Below are 19,437 nucleotides of genomic sequence, written 5' to 3' on the forward strand. Positions count from 1 at the left end.
ACAAAAATGGGAAGACAACTATTCTAGAGGAAGGCCCCATCCCTCCTCCGCCAGCTGAGGTCAAGCTGGATCGCACAAGACCACCCTGCTGTCTCTCTTGGTCTGTTCAACCCTCCTTTAACTCTGTGGAGTCCAGAGTCTCCAACAAGACACAGCTCACACGTGCAAACCCTCAGGAGCGACCACCCCCTTCATCTTCCCACTTCTGCGTTTCTGCTGGATCATTAGAGCTCGTTCCTCCAGTCCTATTCCACTGAAATTCCAACTTTGACGCACAGGTTTCTTAGTTAGATGAGTTCCATGAACAGACCCCATGCCAGGCTCAGAGCAGGTTCCCAAGAGTGTGTTCTGTGTGGATGGAAATGTTCTCTGTGCTGTTGCATAAGGTGGCTGCTGGCACAAACTCTGTGGGGCACTGGAAATGTGGCCAGTGTGACTGAGGATTGGAATTTCTCATTTTATTTTGATTAACTGCACTAATGAATGAATGAGTTATACACAGCACCTCCAGGCTGGGATTCCCATGCTGGATGGTGCAGCTCTAGTGATACAAACATGAGGAAGACATGATTTCCTTTGTGGTGTTTCCTTGCAGTGGGGTTGGATGCTCTGATCCCATCATTCATGTGTGGCTTCTGAGGGCCTCTGCAAGGAAAGAGGAACTTTTTTAGCAACTGCACAAGGGCCAGGCACTGTGTGAGATATGGGGATACAACCATGAGGACAGTGCCTTGGCCCAGAGGGAAGCCGTGGGGGAGGGGGGTACACTTGTACACAGAGAAGTGAAACTAACCTTGTCTAGACAGGATCAGAGCAGAGGGACCCCAGGAAAATGGACACCCCAGTCCACCCTCACCACCCTCTGACTTGGGTCAGATCCTGGGAAGACGCCTCGTTCAGTGAGAAGGTCCAACAGGCTGAACAGTGTGAGGAGGGAACCTTTGCCCACTCGAGCTAGAGCCCAGCCCAGGGGTGTTTTCACGAGACCTTCATGTGGCCTAAGACAGGCTGCCCAGGGCTGAGCACTGTGATGAGAGGAAATGCAGAGGGCACATTCCTGCCCTTGCACTGAACAGCTGTGGCCACAATGCGGATCCCCATGAGTGCGAGGACTCAGAGTTTGGGCCTGAGAACTCCAAGACCATTTCAGAGAACATCTCAAACCCATGTCCTCTGGGCCGTGAAACGGAAGATCAAGGATGACCTGGGTTCTGGGATCAGCCTCCATTGCTTTGCTGAGCTTGCCCTGAACAGGAGCCGATGCCCTCGCTCCTGCCAGGCAGCTACAATGTGAGCAGCTGCCCTGGCCAGGTGGGGCCACACTGCCTTCAGTTTCAATGCACTTCTGAGCCAGGCAATCTTTGGCTAGTGCCATCTACAGAGGGTGCTTGACAGGCAACTTCCAGAAGCAGGTGGAAGATGGAAACTGGTTTCTGTCCAGCCCCAGAAAGATCAGCCTGGGAACCTCTGTGTATCTGGCCTGATCTTGAGACCATCCCTGCTGAACTATGTCCCCAGTGTGGCTCAGAGGACTGGAAAGCTGATTCTTACTCTCTGCTTCTCACCAGCTTCCAGGATGGAAAGGCCTGCTTTGTCACACAGCATGATGAAGACGCCAGTCCCCAGCTCCTGTCACAGCTTCAACAGGAAGGAACTCCCCTCTTTTGAGAAATGTCAGCGATGTCCATGCAGGGTCACTCCAGCCAGGACCGTCCCCCCTGCTCTTTCCCACTTAGAAGGAGCAGGAAAATCATAGGACTCAGGGGATGATGATGTCATGAGTCTCCTGACATTAAAACCCTGGAATCCATCCTCCCCCAACCCCAACTCACCGGGCCCGGGGACCCTTGTGACTTCCTTCTATCCCTCTATATCTTCTCCCTCTGCAGGCCCAGCCTGGGGCCCGAGCCCTGCCTTCTCCCGCGGAGTCCACTGAGTGGCCGTCTCTGGATTCCTGGAGCCTTTGGTCTTGTCGTCACTCCTTTCAGCATTGAGGTCCTCAGCTTGAGTTTTTTCTCAAGCACCACTGGGAAACTGTTCTAGAGAGTAAGAAATGTCTAGGACAGTCTTGTTATAAGAAGCATGTTTCTGTAGGCAAAAGTGACCCTTTTCAAATGGAGCAGTCTCATCTTTTTGTTTTGTGGGGATAAATATTAAGAGCTCAATTGCAGGCTAATGGACTTCTATGATGATACAAAGCATTTCACATGGTGTTCATGATCCAAATGGTTCCTCAAGCCATAATATGCTTCATATTACATCTACATTTGCTTAAGCAGGAATCCTGTGTCCTTGCAAAGGCCCTCAGAAGCCAGCAGACACCTATTTCACCCAGGAGGTTCGGGAGGGAATCAGGTGGGGATTCTTCATGGGATCTGCTGACTTGATCTTTCCCCGCCTTGCAATGCACAACCTACTGTGTCCTCCTAGGAACAGAGCCACGTCCCTGCCCTGATGCTCAGCCGTTGATGAAGCCCCTTTGCCATTTTCCATAGTGCGTGTGGCCCCACCACACAGAAGCCGTGGCTGGCAGAGGTGGTGATGGGAGGCACATTTTCCACATTCTTGGCAACATTACCTGCAGTGAAACTGTAGACTTCAGTTGAGAAGATTGGAGTGAAATTTCGCTGAGTGCATGGAGGATCCTTTTTTCCCTGATTTCTACCAGAACTGGCTGGGCAGTGGCTGCAGGGTTACTGGGAAATTTCAAACTTGGGGTGGAGCCACAGGACTCCAGTGCAGGGGGCTGCTGGTGTCCTTGGTCCAGGCCTTGCTGACATTGGGGGGGCGTTGGAAGGGCCTGGGCAGATGGGAAGAAGCTCCCACTGGAGCCAACAAGAGACCTTGCAAGGAAAGGCTGGGAAGGGGGAGTGGCGATCATGGGGTGACCTCAAAGACAGATGCTGGCAGTGAATGAATATTGCTAAGGAGGATAAGGCCGTCTGAAAAAGCTGCCTACTCCATGATTCCAGGCCTGTACAATTCTGGGAGAGAAAACTCTAGAGACAGTGAACAGGACAGTTGTTGCCAGGGCTTCTGGCAAGGGGGAGACAGATTGGCAGGGGAAACACAGGGAGTATTTAGGGCATGCAGGTACTTCGTATGGGTGGTGAATGGCATTCGGAGTTTGTCACAACCCATAGAGGGCGCAACACAGTGAACCTCCATGCAAACTCCTGACTTCAGTTCGTAAGAATGTATCCATATTGGTTTGGTCATTGTTACTGTTGGGGGTGCATGGCAGCATATTCAAGCTTATGTACATGGCATTTGAGGTCGGGGCATGGAAAAATACTGAGGCACTGTGTGTTACTTATTTGTGCATGAGAATGAAACTCCTTGACCCTGCAAACAGGACAGGGAGAGGAGTGTGTGGTGGGATAGGGAAGGCTGAAAACAGCCTCCTGAGCATGCAGTTCCAGTGCTTTTCCAAGGCCACAGGTGTCTCACGACCTGACCTCAAAAAAGCCATCTAGTGGATGTTTGTGGTTTAACAAGCCCTTTCAATAAATACTTGGGGGGTGGATGCTGGTTGAGGGGACACTCTTAAAAGAGCTGCCCTCTGGCCCCGCTCAGCTGGAATTGTCTGAGAACTCATTCTTGGCATTCACTGCAAGCTATAAGCTCTGGAGTTTCGAATGGACCACACCACTGGAAAGTGGGGTTAAGAAAACTGTGGACAAAGGATCTGAGATCTTTCTGTGCTGTCTGTTCCATTTTCATGTTAATTTCAAACTGTTCTACACAATAACTATTTTAGTCAAGGTTGGCAACACTGTTTCAGGAAGAGGCTTATCTGAGGGGATGTTTAACACTCAGCTAAATGTGTCAACATAAGATTGAGATGTTGCTTTCTAGTAAAAGGGCATCAGTCTTTAAACTGTAAATACATCTTTACTTCTCCAGTTGCAGGAATAGCAATGACTTCGTTTTAAATGTGTGTAGATGAACTGCAAGAAGACTAAGGCACAACAGTGTGAGAGTTCTGACTTCAATACAGGACACTGAATCCCCTAGAATCTTGATGATTGAATGAACTTCACTGACTTTCCACAGCACCTTCAATGGATGGTTTTCTGGGATGAACTCAATTGTCTGCCCAGTTGTGGGTTTTTCTGACCCACTGCATGGGGCCAGCAATAGATGGTGCGGACTCCTTGGTAACCACTGTCAGATCCTGGAGGCAACAGCCTCCCAAATGTATGACGATAAAGACAGCTGTTGACATCTTGTTGACAGGATTTATGAGAAATTCATACGAATTGATTCACACTTCAACCTTTTGACTCCCTCGGGATCTTGAGAGATGTGGCTGAGCCCAGAGAAGAGCTCATCTCAGATGATGTTTAACACTCGCTTGAATATGTAACATTAGATTGAGATGTTGCTTTCTATGAAAAGTGTCGCAACTTTACATAGTATGTTTCTTTTCTAGTTGTAAGACTAGCGATTGATTTAACAATTTAGATTTTTCACAGATGAACTCAAAGAAGACCATAGCATAAGAGTGTTAAGAGTTTTGTCTTAAATATGGGACACTGAACCCACCAGAACCAGGATGATTGAATGAGCTTAACTGATTTTCCACAGTACCTTCAACTGATGGTTTTTCCCGCTGCACAGAACGGTGTGGCCAGTTGTGGATTTTTCTGACCCACTGCCTGGGGCCAGCAATAAAGCGTGCCGACTCCTCAGGAACACTCTCCTGTCCTGGAGTCAACGTTCTCCCAAATTATTACAAGAAAGACATCTTGCTGGGAGAATATCATAGAGAAACTCACAGCAATTGATTCACAGTTCAAATTTTTGACCTCCTTTTTCACTATCTGCATAGGAATCCACCTGAATCCGAGTGGGGCTCTGGGAACCCCCTGCAGTGTGTGTTGCACTCAGTACTCAGCAGACTGTATAGGCAAATACCTGCCTTTAAGGAGATGATATAGAGAGGCAGCAGGTACCAGTGAGCAAGAGCAGAGTGCGTGGAGCCTCACTGGCTGGGTTCCAATCCTGCTAAGGAGCCGTCTACTGGGAATGTTGTATAGACCTGTCTGTGCCTCAGTTCCCTGTTCTGAAATGTTCAAATATTAATATGGTGTCTGTTGTCTTATAAGGCTAAACATGATTGAATTCAGGTGAAGCCTTGAGGAGACTGGTGCTTACTAAGTGCCCTAATGTGTTCAGTCATGAACTGCCTAGAAGAACAAGCCAGACTCTCAGTAGGGGTTGGATAGAGACAGGGAGCCTGCAGGGCTTTAGGAAAGTGAAATGCAGAAGCTCACTTTGTTCTTCACATGTGGTGATCTTTTTCCTCTCACAAAACACATCTGAATCGCGCACCCGTGGCTCACACCTATAACATCTTGGAAGATGTGGTTGATCCCAGAGAGAACCTCAAATCCTAACACAACCTCCTTCCTCCAGGTTTTCATCCCTCACCCAAAAAATGACAGTTTCCTCCAAATCAAGCCGTGTGCAGGCTGCGTGACCTCCTCCCCCAGCATCTTAACACTGTCGGCTACCTTGTGCTGAGCCTAACTGGCCAGTTGACTACTCCAAGTGCCCAGTGGTCAGCTTGCCTCCCAAGGTGCCACAGGACTCAGGACATTCCAACCAATGGCCACATGATGGCTGTGCCAGGATTGAACTTCCCTTCCACTGAGTGAGTGGGACAGTGACCCCCACTGTCTGACTATCTATAATTTCCATAGCAATGTGATCAGGGTGAACTCAGGCCTGCCTAAGAAGGAGTAGTGGCTGCACCTGCACAGAGTGGGCACCTTCCTGCTCACATCCTTCCTCACCAGGACGCAGTTTCTACAAATCCTCATGCCTCCCTAGGACAAGCAGGGTGGGGGACAGTCCCTCTCCAAATTCTGGAGGAAAAAGCCATTATTTGCATGTTTCAAGCTCATAGTTTTACAGTTCTGTCTACTTTGAGAATTCTTCCTCATCCATTCCCTCCATCTGTAGGGGAAGCATTCTAATAAATTGGACTTTGGTTCTATGTTTGCGGGTCAAGAGTTGTGGTCATGGGCTGAAGTACTACGTTTGGCCAGGATTGGGACTCATAGTATACCTGTGTCTCAGGTGATCGTGGGAAGAGTGCTAAAACGGATGGCCCCAGTTGGAACCACAGTTGGTATTGAGAAGCAGATGTTCTCTAATTGCAAGGAGAGGAGAGGAAGTGCTGTTATCTGAGGACAGGAATGTGGGCAGCCCCAAAACAATGCATATCCAGACAGGTCCTCTAAGAGGGAGCTGCCTCTCCACAGCATTTCCATTTCCCATCTTGGAGGACTCTATGGATAAGTCCCTCAAACTGCCAACTGCTAACACAAACTCTTCCACTCACAGGGTGACGGAAGAAAAGGCAACATGCTAATCAGCTCGAGGCCTTGGTGACAGGTCACCCTGGGATGATCAAATACACAACACAGCCTGGCTCTGGGTTCCGACCGTTCCGATCCAGACATGTGTATTGTTACAGGTACAAGGGTGTGGTTTCTAGCACCTGATTTGTTTCAAAACAGGATCACTCCCTCCACACTATTATTTCTATTTATAAAACCAAGTTATAGGAGAAAAGGGATCTGCCCCGTCCTATATAGTTGACGGTGTGGACACACAAAGTGAACATTTGAGAATAAAAAGTTCCTTCTATTTTTTATTGTGAGCTGGGTAATGTGCTGATGTAAGAAAACCTGGAGGAGGCACATCTCACATGTGCCCGTGAAAATTCAATCATCATGCTGATGAACTACAGAAGGATCTGCCATTGCATTCTTCATTAGGAAAGCCATGCTTATGTATCTCTGCTGTTACTGACTCACCAGACATTTGTAGGTGTGCTACTTTAACAATTTCTTAAGATTGAATAAAAAACACATGGTGGAAATTCAATTTAACAAATTCAGTGTCCCTCACTAAGAAACACTGTGAAACTATAGAAATGGTTCTCTTATCACCCATGTATATTACCTTTTGTCTGCATGCTATGAAGTCTATGTACTTAGTTATGTCTCAGTCTGTGTGACTTCACTGAGCAATTTCACACGGATGCAGAGGGTGGGATGATAGATAATGGAGACTCCGAAGGGTGAGGGGGCGAGAGGGAAGAGATGATGGGAAATTGCTTAATAAATTCAATGTTCATTACTCTGGTGATGGATATCCTAAATGCCCCGACTTGACCACTGCACAATCTATGATTGTAACAAAATTGCACATGTATCCCATAAATTTGTACAAAAAAGAATAACATTTTATTTATAATAAATAAAATACTATTTATTCATAAATTTTTTCATTTGTAATAAGTAAAATATTTTATTTATAATAAACAACATATTTTATTTATATTATTTATAAATTATCATTTATTTATTTGTATAAATAACTAAATGGCACTCACTCAAGGTCCATCTTGGGAGGATGATGGACCCTGGCTCCTGGAAGATTTCCTCTGAGTCCTGCATTCCCCTCTTGGACCCAAAGGGAGTGCATCCCAGTCTGGAGGAGGAAGAGCTGGTGGACAACCCTGGAGTTCTGTGACCAGCAGAATCCTCGACAGGGTACTGGGAGGCCGTAGAGTTGAGGTTTCCTCTCTCTGTGCCCAGAGAGAAGCAGGGTTGCTAGGGTCAGAGCCTGGCCTGGACTTGTGCCCAGGGTTTGCCTTGCTTTCAGTGGCCCTGGGCCCCTGAGTTAGAATTACAGGTTTCTGCTTGGGTGACTCTCCAGGGATGTGACTCAAAAGAGGGACAACAGTGCCTCCAAAGAGACAATTGTTCCTGGTCCCTGGGTCACCATGGAGTCCTCCGGCTACAGGAGCCTCACCTGTTCAGGCTGAAGCTTCCCCCATAGGGTGTGTGATGCTCAGGCCTATCTCCTTCCTGCTGCGCTGCTGAGTGACACAAAGTTGGAACTCAGATCTGGGGTCGCCTCTCTGCTCCCAGAGCCCATGGGTGCCGCTGAAACTGCCAACCTCAAGGAGCTGGGCCTGTGCTGCCCAATGTGGAGCAGAGCTGCTCAATGTGGGGCCGAACACTGTTCCCAGTGCTGGGGGTGTAGGAGGCAGCTGCAGAGCCAGAGGCAGTGGGTGAACCAGGGGGATGAAGGAGGGACAACAAAGAACATCTGGGTGCTAGTGGGGGTGACCAAGATGGAATCTGTAGATGAAGAACCTCCAAAGCTGAGTGTGTTTTGGGCTGCCCTGGCAGGTGGGCCCTGGAGCAGAGGTTGGGGCTGGAGCTGGAGCTGGGCTACCAGATCTCCAAACTGGAAACAGCGGTCAGAGGTGGGGGCTGCATGCTGCTGTCCATCAAGGACTCCCACTATGGGCTGAGTGGTGGCTGAAAGGTTACTGGGAAGTTTTATAGTTGGGGTGGAGCTGCAAGACCTCAGTGCAGGAGGCTCGTGGTGTCCCTGGTGGAGGCCTTGCCGCCCCAAGGGTATGTCTGAAGGGCCTGGGCAGATGGGAAGAAGCTCACACTGGAGCCAACATGAGGCCTTGCAAGGAAAGGCTGGGAAGGGGGAGTGGTGTCCATGGGGGTGACCTCAAAGTCAGGTGCTGGCAGTCGAGGTATGTTGCTCAGTGAGATAAGTCAGTCTGAAAAAGCTGCCTTCTCCATGACTCTGAGTGCATAATATTCTGAGAAAGAAAACTATACAGACAGTAAATAGGACAGTTTAGTCTTAAAAAGGGAACACTGATCCAACTAGAATAATGATGATTGAATGAACTCCACTGACTTTCCACAGTACCTTCCATTGATTGCTTATCTGGGTGAACTTGGTTGTGTGGCCGGTTGTGGATTTTTCTGACCCACTGCGTTGGTCCAGCAATAGAATAGACTGTGCCGACGTTTCAGGTACTACTTTTTGATCCTGCACAGAACATGCTCCGAAATGTATTACAAGAAAGACAGCTGTTGATATCTTGCTGCCAGAATTCCATAGAGAAATTCTTAGTAATTTAGTCAGAGTTCAAACTTTGAAACCCCTGTTCAAGCAACTCCATAAGAAGCCACCTGAATCTCAGCTGGGCTCTAGGAAGAGCTTGCAGTTTGGGTTGCACTGAAAACCCAACAGACTGATTGTGTGGGCAAATATCTGCTTTTATATGAGGCAACAGAGAGAGGCAGCATATCCCAGTGAGCAAGAGCACAGCGCCTGGAGCCTCACTGGCTGGGTTCAAATCCAACTGAGGAGCTCTAGGTACCTGGCTATGTTGTATAGACCTCTCTATGCCTCAGTACCTGGTTCTGAGAGGTTCAAAAGTTAATATGGTCTCTGTTATGCTTGAAGGCTATAAATGATTGAATTCAGGTGAAGTCTTAAATAGACTAGTTCCCTCTAAGTGTGCTAAAGTATTCACTCATTAAATGTTCCAAAGAACAAGCTGGACTCTTCGTAGTGGTTGAATGCAGACAAGGAGCTTGCATGGCTTTGGGGAAGTGAAAGATAAAGACTCACTTCATTCTTTACATGGGGTGATCCTTTCCCTCTCATGGAACATATCTGGGCCAGGTGCACACAGTTCATACCTATAACATTTTGGAAGATGTGGTTGATCCAGAGGACCTCAAATCCTAACACAGCCTCCTTCCTTCAGGTTTCCATACCTGACACAAAATATGACAGTTTCCTCCAAACCAAGCCTCTGTAAAGGACAAGTTCAATGGTGTGCCCTCCTCCCCCAGCATCTTCGCACTGTCGGGGGCCTCGTGGTGAGCCATCCTGGCCAGTAGACTACTCCAAGTGCCCAGGGGTCAGCTTGGCTCCCAAGCTGCCTCAGGACTCAGGATATTCAAACCAACTGCCGCATGATGACTGTGCCGGAATGAACTTCCCTTCCACTGACCGGGCCTGGATGAGCAGGAATGGGAATTAACTGTGGATGTGGCATTTGGGCAGGTGCTTCAGTGGGAGAATCAGTGAAGACAGTGACCCCCACTGTCTCACTGACCATAATTCTGATAGCAATGAGATCAGGGTGAACTCAGGCCTGCCTAAGAAGGGGCACTGGTTGCACCTGCACAGAGTGGGCACCTTCCTGCTCATATCCTCCCTCGCCAAGACTCAGTTTCCACAAACTCCGCATCCCTCCCTAGGCCCTGCAGGGGTTGGAGAGAGTCCCTCTCAGAGAAACCTGTCTGTCCACAGCATTTCAGATTTCGCATCCTTGAGGACTCTATGTAGAAGTCTCTCAAATTCCCAACTGCTAATGCAACGTCTTCCACTCACAGGATGACAGCTGAAATGGAAGGGACGATGCTAATCGGCGCATGGCTGTGGGGACAGGCCATCACGAAATTTTTAAGTGAACAACAGCCTCACTCTGGGTTCCCATTGCTCCCATCCAGATGTGTATTTTTCATGCACATGGGTGTGATTTCTGAGCACCTGTCTTGCTTCAGAAACAGAGTTGCTCTCTCCACATTATTATATTGTGTTTGTAAAGACGAGTTACAGGAGAAAAGGGACCTGCCCCATCATATAGAGTTGATAGTGTGGACACACACACAGTAAACATTTGACAAGAAAAAGTTCCTTCCATTCTTGATTGTTAGATGGGTAATGTGCTGCTATTGTAACAAGGTTTTGGGAAGGCACATATCACACGTGCTCGTGAAAATCCAATCATCATGCTTATGAACTACAGAAGGATCTAAACTCCCATTCTTGATGTGAAATGGCACACCGATGCATTTCTGCTAGTTCAGAGTCACCAGACGCTTCTAGCTGCTGCTGTAACAATTGTTTGAGATTGCCATAAAAATCACATTCTACACTTCGAATTAAAAAAAAAAATTCAGTGTCCCTCAGTGGATAACATTGTCAAACTCTAGAAATCGTTCTTTCATCAACTATGCACATTTCCTTTTCCCTGCATGCCACTAAGTCTATGTACTTAATTATCTCTCAATCTCTGTGAGCTCATGGAGCAATTTCACATGGATGGAGGGAGTGGGATGATAGATAATGAAGACTCAGAAGGGCGAGGGGGTGGGAGGCAAAGGATGATGGGGAATTGGTTAATAAATTCAGTGTTCATTACTCTGGTGATGGATACCCTAGAAACCTCAACTGGACCCCTGCACAATCTATGCCTGTAACAAAATTGTACATTTTCCCCATGAATTTATACAAATAAAAAGGAAAAAATAAATACATGCCACTCACACAAGGTCCGTCCTGGGAGGATGATGGACACTGGCTCCAGGAAGCTTTCCTCTGAGTCATGCATTCCCCTCTTGGACCCAAAGGGAGGGGATCCCAACTGGAGGAGCATGAGATAGTGAATGGCCCTGGAGTTCTGTGACCAGCAGAACCCTCAAACTGGGTACTGGCAGGCGGTAGAGCTGACGTTTCTCCTCTCCATGCTCAGAGAGAAGCAGGGTTTCTAGAATCAGATCCTGGTCCAGACTTGAAGCAAGGGGCAGCCCTGGGCCCCCGAGTTAGAATTAGAGGTTTCTGATTGGGTGATTCTCCATGGATGTGACTCAAGGGAGGGGCAACAGTGCCTCCAAAAAGACAATTGTTTCCAGCACTGGGTCCCTGGGTCACCATGGAGTCCTCTGTTTAGGGGAGTCCCACCTGTTCAGGCCGAAGCTTCCCCCATAGTGTGTATGGTGCTCGGGTCCCTCTCCTTCTGGCTGTGCTGCTGAGTGACACAAAGTTGGAATTCAGATCTGGGGTCACCTCTCTGCTCCCAGAGCCCATGGATGCCGCTGAAACTGCCAACCTCAAGGAGGTGGGCTTATGCTGCCCTATATGGAGCAGGGCTGCTCAATGTGGGGCCGAACACCGTTCCCAGTGCTGGGGATGTAGGAGGCAGCTACACCTGCCTACACTTTTGTGCTTGTGACTTTGAAACTAACAAGAAAAATAACCATCATCATATCCGTTACTTTCTAATCTTTATATGTAATTTTCCACCACTGGCTGCAACCTGCAGTTCACTGTTGTAAATAACATTGGCAGTGTGCATCCTGGTGGGAATGTACACTGATACCATCAATTTGGAAAGAGACCTTTAGCTGCTTAAGAAGTTCAACATCAACTTTCCATTTCTCCTAGCAATTCCACCCCTGGAAATTCTCCCAGAAGAAATGACAACATATGTTCACAAAAGACAAAAAAAAAAAAAAGTTCTCAGCAGAATTATTTCAAACAGTCAACAAACAGAAACATCTCAAGTGTCCATTAACCGGTGAATGGATAAACAAAATGTGGCACATCTATGTGATGGAGTACTACTCAGCAATAAAAAGGAGAAAAGAGCATGCTGAGACCAGCTCTGTCATGGAGACCTTAACCCAGCGGCACTAGAGGAATTAAACACACACACATAGAAATATAGAGTGTGGAGTGGGAAATCAGCGGAGTCCCAGCCTTCAGAGCTGAGAGCCCCGAACAGAGATTTACCCACATATTTACTGACAGCAAGCCAGTGATAAGCATTATTTGTATAGATTATAGATTAACTAAAAGTATTCCTTAAGGGAAACAAAGGGATGGGCTCTGGCTAGTTATCCACAGCAGGAACACATCCTTAAGGCACAGATCGCTCATGCTATTATAATCCTGACCCAAAATATGATGTAGGTGACCCCAAAGGCCCCTTGAAGGATCAGGGTGTCCAATCTGCGCCACTCCTGCCCCAGCACCTTCACACCATGAGCCACCTCAAGGTGAGGTTTCCAGATGTTCCAGCGACCACCCTGAATGACTAGTGTCCTGCTTGACTCCCCACTGGCTCAGAGCTCAGGACTCCCGAGCCAGCCACACCCGTAGGACAGAGCCTCCCAAAGAATTAGCTTCACCGTAACTGACAAACTCTTACGAGCAGGGAAGGCGAGTTAACTGGGGAGGAGGGCTGCTGGACTGGTGCTCTGCTATCTCAGTCAGTGAAGCCCACCACCTCCCTGCTTCCCTTTCCCTTCATGGACTAAAGATCTGAGCAGCTGTCTGAGCATCCCCGACTCAGGCCTGGCTGGGAAGAGGCAGTGAATGCTCCAGCACATCATGGGCACCTCCTTGCTCACGTTCTTCCTCACCAAGACTCAGGAGGTGCTGCCAAACATCACCAAAGACTTTGGAGTTTTACTGACGCAAAGGCAGGAAAGACATGGTTTTCCGGGAAAGATCATTTTTTAAAAACCACAGGAAGAAAAGATGATGACAAACACTGCACACTCAAAGCCCAGAGGCACCAAACCTCTCCCTATTGAGTCAGTAACGATGACAAGGACAAAGCAGCCTTCCATACATGTTTCCTTTCACTTTCTAAATTCATCCCCCACTTCCTCAGTCTCTAAAGCAGCAGGCCAACCCCAACTGCTACAGGCACCCTCCTCCATCGGGTCCCTCCTGGGTTGTTTTAAACCTGGAGTGTCTTCTTCATCACTGCTTGAATCATGTCTTCTGTTGACAATGGAGTCTCTAGAGACAAAAGTGGGAAGACAATTATTCCAGAGGAAGGTTCATCCATCACTCCTCCTCCAGCTGAGGTCAAGCTGGATTGCACAAGACCACCCTGCTGTCTCTCTTAGTCTGTTCAACCCTCCTTTAACTCTGTGGAGTCCAGAGTCTCCAACAAGACACAGCTCACACGTGCAAACCCTCAGGAGCGACCACCCCCTTCATCTTCCCAATTCCACGTTTCCACTGGATCATTAGAGCTCGTTCCTCCAGTCCCATTCACCTGAAATTCCAACTTTGACGCACAGGTTTCTTAGTTAGCTGAGTTCCATGAACAGACCCCATGCCAGGCTCAGAGCAGGTTCCCAAGAGTGTGTTCTGTGTGGATGGAAATGTTCTCTGTGCTGTTGCATAAGGTGGCTGCTGGCACAAACTCTGTGGGGCACTGGAAATGTGGCCAGTCTGACTGAGGATTGGAATTTCTCATTTTATTTTGATTAACTGCACTAATGAATGAATGAGTTATACACAGCAGCTCCAGGCTGGGATTCCCATGCTGGATGGTGCAGCTCTAGAGATACAAACATGAGGAAGACATGACTCCCTCCCTGGGTGTTTCCTTGCAGTGGGATTGGGTGCTCTGATCCCATCATTCATGTGTGGCTTCTGAGGGCCTCTGCAAGGAAACAGGAACTTTTTTAGCAACTGCACAAGGGCCAGGCACTGTGTGAGATATGGGGATGCAACTGTGAGGACAGTGTCTTGGCCAAGAGGGAAGCCGTGGGGGAGGGGGGTACACTTGTACACAGAGAAGTGAAACTAACCTTGTCTAGACAGGATCAGAGCAGAGGGACCCCAGGAAAATGGACACCCCAGTCCACCCTCACCACCCTCTGACTTGGGTCAGATCCTGGGAAGACGCCTCGTTCAGTGGGAAGGTCCAACAGGCTGAACAGTGTGAGGAGGGAACCTTTGCCCACTCGAGCTAGAGCCCAGCCCAGGGGTGTTTTCACGAGACCTTCATGTGGCCTAAGACAGGCTGCCCACGGCTGAACACTGTGATGAGAGGAAATGCAGAGGGCACATTCCTGCCCTTGCACTGAACAGCTGTGGCCACAATGTGGATCCCCATGAGTGCGAGGACTCAGAGTTTGGGCCTGAGAACTCCAAGACCATTTCAGAGAACATCTCAAACCCATGTCCTCTAGGCCGTGAAACGGAGGATCAAGGATGACCTGGGCTCTGGGATGAGCCTCCATCACTTTGCTGAGCTTGCCCTGAATGGGAGCAGGTGCCCTCGCTCCTGCCAGGGAGCTACAGTGTGAGCAGCTGCCCTGGCCAGGTGGGGCCACACCGCCTTCAGTTTCAATGAACTTCTGAGCCAGGCAATCTTTGGCTAGTGCCATCTACAGAGGGCGCTTGACAGGCAACTTCCAGAAGCAGGTGGAAGATGGAAACTGGTTTCTGTCCAGCCCCAGAAAGACCAGCTTGGGAACCTCTGTGTGTCTGGCCTGACCTTGAGACCATCCCTGCTGAACTGTGTCCCCAGTGTGGCTCAGAGGACTGGAAAGCTGATTCCTACTCTGCCTCTCACCAGCTTCCAGGATGGAAAGGCCTGCTTTGTCACACAGCATGATGAAGACACCAGTCCCCAGCTCCTGTCACAGCTTCAACAGGAAGGAACTCCCCTCTTTTGAGAAATGTCAGCGATGTCCATGCAGGGTCACTCCAGCCAGGACCGTCCCCCCTGCTCTTTCCCACTTAGGAGGAGGAGGAAAATCACTGAACTCAGGGGATGATGATGTCATGAGTCTCCTGACATTAAAACCCTGGAATCCATCCTCCCCAACCCCAACTCACTGGGACCGGGGACCCTTGTGACTTCCTTCTATCCCTCTATAGCTTCTCCCTCTGCAGGCCCAGCCTGGGGCCCGAGCCCTGCCTTCTCCCGCAGAGTCCACTGAGTGGCCGTCTCTGGATTCCTGGAGCCCTTGGTCTTGTCGTCACTCCTTTCAGCATTGAGGTCCTCACCTTGGGTTTTTTCTCAAGCACCACTGGGAAACTGTGTTCTAGAGAGTAAGAAATGTCTAGGACAGTCTTGTTATGAGAAGCATGTTACTGTAGGCAAAAGTGACCCTTTTCAAATGGAGCAGTCTCATCTTTTTGTTTTGTGGGGATAAATATTAAGAGCTCAATTGCAGGCTAATGGATTTCTATGATGATACAAAGCATTTCACATGGTGTTCATGATCCAAATGGTTCCTCAAGCCATAGTATGCCTCATTTTGCATCTACATTTGCTTAAGCAAGAATCCTGTTTTCTTGCAAAGGCCCTCAGAAGCCAGCAGACACCTATTTCACCCAGGAGGTTCGGCAGGGAATCGGGTGGGGATTTCTTTGTCATTACACTGACTTGATCTTTCCCCACCTTGCAATGCACAACCTAACATGTCTTCCTCCTAGGAACAGAGCCATGTGCCTGCCCTGATGCTCAGCCGTTGATGAAGCCCCTTTGCCATTTTCCATAGTGCGTGTGGCCCCACCACACAGAAGCCGTGGCTGGCAGAGGTGGTGATGGGAGGCACATTTTCCACATTCTTGGCAACATTACCTGCAGTGAAATTGTAGACTTCAGTTGAGAAGATTGGAGTGAAATTTCGCTGAGTGCATGGAGGATCCTTTTTTCTCTGATTTCTACCAGAACTGGCTGGGCAGTGGCTGCAGGGTTACTGGGAAATTTCAAACTTGGGGTGGAGCCACAGGACCCCAGTGCAGGGGGCTGCTGGTGTCCCTGGTCCAGGCCTTGCTGACACTGGGGGGTGTTGGAAGGCACTGGGCAGATGGGAAGAAGCTCCCACTGGAGCCAACAAGAGACCTTGCAAGGAAAGGCTGGGAAGGGGGAGTGGCGATCATGGGGTGACCTCAAAGACAGATGCTGGCAGTGAATGAACATTGCCGAGGAGGATAAGGCCGTCTGAAAAAGCTGCCTACTCCATGATTCCAGACCTATACAATTCTGGGAGAGAAAACTCTAGAGACAGTGAACAGGACAGTTGTTGCCAGGGCTTCTGGCAAAGGGGAGAGGGATGTGCAGGGGAAATACAGGGAGTGTTTAGGGCATGCAGCTACTTTGTATGGGTGGTGAATGGCATTCCGAGTTTGTCACAACCCATAGAGGGCACCACACGGTGAACCTCCATGCAAACTTCTGACTTCAGTTCGTAAGAATGTATCCATATAGGTTTAGTCATTGTTACACATGCACCACACCACTGGAAATGGGGTTAAGAAAAGAAAAGTGTGGACAAAGGATCTGAGACCTTTCTGTGCTGTCTGTTCCATTTTCATGTTAATTTCAAACTGTTCTACACAATGACTATTTTAGTCAAGGTTGGCCACACTGTTTTGAGTGGATGTTCAGCTCAAACACATTCAGACACTCAGCTGAATGTGTCAACATACGATTGAGACGTTGCTTTCCAGTAAAAGGGTATCAACCTTTAAATTGTAAATACATCTTTACTTCCACAGTTGCAGGAATAGCAATGACTTCATTTTAAATGTGTGTAGATGAACAGCAAGACGACTAAGGCATAACAGTGTGAGAGTTCTGAGTTCAATACGGGACACTGAACCCCCTAGAATGATTGAATGAACTTCACTGACTTTCCACAGCACCTTCAATGGATGGTTTTCTGGGATGAACTCAATTTTATCTGGCCAGTTGGTTTTTCTGACGAACTGCGTGGGGCCAGCAATAGATGGTGCCGACTCCTCTGTAACCACTGTCAGATCCTGGAGGCAACATCCTCCCAAATATATGAGGACAAAGACAGCTCTTGACATCTTGTTGGCAGGATTTATGAAAAACTCATACGAATTGATTCACACTTCAACTTTTTGATTCTCTTGGGATCTTGAGAGATGTGGCCGAGCCCAGAGAAGAGCTCATCTCAGATGATGTTTAACACTCACCTGAATGTGTAATAACATCAGATTGAGACATTGCTTTCTGTGAAAAGCGTCGCAACTTTACATAGTATGTTTCTTTTCTAGTTGTAAGACTAGCGATTGACTTAACGATTTAGATTTTTCACAGATGAACTCGAAGACCATAGCATAACAGTGTTAGAGTTTTGTCTTAAATATGGGACACTGAACCCACCAGGAACCAGGATGATTGAATGAGCTTAACTGATTTTCCACAGTACCTTCAACTGATGGTTTTTCCCGCTACACAGAATAGTGTGACCAGTTGTGAATTTTTTCTGACCCACGGCCTAGGACAGCAATAAAGTGTGCCGCCTCCTCAGGAACACTCTATCCTGGAGCCAACGTCCTCCCAAATTATTACAAGAAAGACATCTTGCTGGGATAGTATCATAGATAAACTCACAGTAATTGATTCACAGTTCAAACTTTTGACCTCCTTTTTCACCATCTGCACAAGAATCCACCTAAATCCGAGTGGGGCTCTGGGAACCCCTTCCAGTGTGTGGTGCACTCAGTACTCAGCAGACTGCGTAGGCAAATTACCTGCCTTCCAAAGAGATGATATAGAGAGGCAGCAGGTACTGTGCTCGGAATTGGTGGATTCTTGGTTTCACTGACTTCAAGAATGAAGCCTCGGACTCTCGCGATGAGTGTTACAGTTCTTAAAGGCAGCATGTCTGCAGTTTGTTCCTTCTGATGTTCGGATGTGTTGGGAGTTTCTTCCTTCCGGAGGGTTTGTGGTCCCGCTGGCTCAGGAGTGAAGCTACAGACCTTCCTGGTGAGTGTTACAGCTCTTAAGGCCGCGCGTCTGGAGTTGTTTGTTCCTCCCTGTGGGTTCGTGGTCTCGCTGGTTTCAGGAGTCAAGCTGCAGACCTTCGCGTTGAGTGTTACAGCTCTTAAAGGCACTGTGGACCCAAAGAGCAAGCAGTAGCAAGATTTATTGCAAACAGCAAAAGAACAAACCTGCCACAGGGTGGAAACGGACCAGAGCAGGTTGCCACTACTGGCTTGGGCAGCTGCTTTTATTCTTATCTGGCCCCACCCACATCCTGCTGATTGGTCCATTTTACAGAGAGCTGATTGGTCCGTTTTGACAGGGTGCTGATTGGTGTGTTTACAATCCCTGAGCTAGACACAAAAGTTCTCCAAGTCCCCACCAGAGTAGCTAGATACAGAGTGTGGATTGGTGCATTCACAAACCCTGAGCTAGACACAGGGTGCTGATTGGTGTGTTTACAAACCTTGAGGTAGATACAGAGTGCTGATTGGTGTATTTACAATCCCTTAGCTAGACATAAAGGTTCTGCAAGTCCCCACCAGACTCAGGAGCCCAGCTGGCTTCACCCAGTGGATTCCGCACCAGGGCCCCAGGTGGAGCTGCCTGCCAGTCCCGCGCCGTTTGCCCGCACTCCTCAGCCGTTGGGTGGTCGATGGGACTGGGCGCTGTGGAGCAGGGGGCGGCGCTTGTCGGGGAGGCTCGGGCTGCGCAGGAGCCCAGGGCCGGGGGGAGGATCAGGCATGGCGGGCTGCAGGTCTCAAGCCCTGCCCCGCAGGGAGGCAGCTAAGGCCTGGCAAGAAGTCGAGCACAGCAGCTGCTGGCCCAGGTGCTAAGCCCCTCACTGCCCCGGGCCGGCGGGGAGCCCACGCCTACCGGGAACTTCTGCTGGCCCGCAGGCGCCGCGCAGCCCCGGTTCCCGCCTGCGCCTCTCCCTCCACACCTCTCCGCAAGCTGAGGGAGCCGGCTCCGGCCTTGGCTGGCCCCGGAAGGGGCTCCCACAGTGCAGCGGCGGGCTGAAGAGCTCCTCAAGTGCCACCAAAGTGGGAGCCCAGGCAGAGGAGACGCCGAGAGCCTGCGAGGACTGCCAGCATGCTGTCACCTCTCAGTACCAGTGAGCAAGAGCAGAGTGCGTGGAGCCTCACTGGCTGGGTTCCAATCCTGCTGAGGAGCCGTCTACTGGAAATGTTGTATAGACCTGTCTGTGCCTCAGTTCCCTGTTCTGAGATGTTCAAACATTAATATGG

At 48.9% G+C, this 19,437-nt stretch overlaps 2 non-coding genes across 2 annotated transcripts; both read right to left on the minus strand.

The window, feature by feature from the left end:
- Positions 1-6,668: 6,668 nt before the first annotated feature.
- On the minus strand, positions 6,669-6,769 carry LOC129011104 (small nucleolar RNA U13). Its single transcript, XR_008493227.1, has one exon. It is a non-coding gene; the product is annotated as a small nucleolar RNA U13 (small nucleolar RNA).
- Positions 6,770-10,562: 3,793 nt separating this feature from the next.
- Positions 10,563-10,666, minus strand: LOC129011089 (small nucleolar RNA U13). Its single transcript, XR_008493214.1, has one exon. It is a non-coding gene; the product is annotated as a small nucleolar RNA U13 (small nucleolar RNA).
- Positions 10,667-19,437: the final 8,771 nt, after the last annotated feature.

The sequence above is a fragment of the Pongo pygmaeus genome, chromosome 10 (genome assembly GCF_028885625.2).
Source record: "Pongo pygmaeus isolate AG05252 chromosome 10, NHGRI_mPonPyg2-v2.0_pri, whole genome shotgun sequence".
Lineage (NCBI taxonomy): Eukaryota > Metazoa > Chordata > Mammalia > Primates > Hominidae > Pongo > Pongo pygmaeus.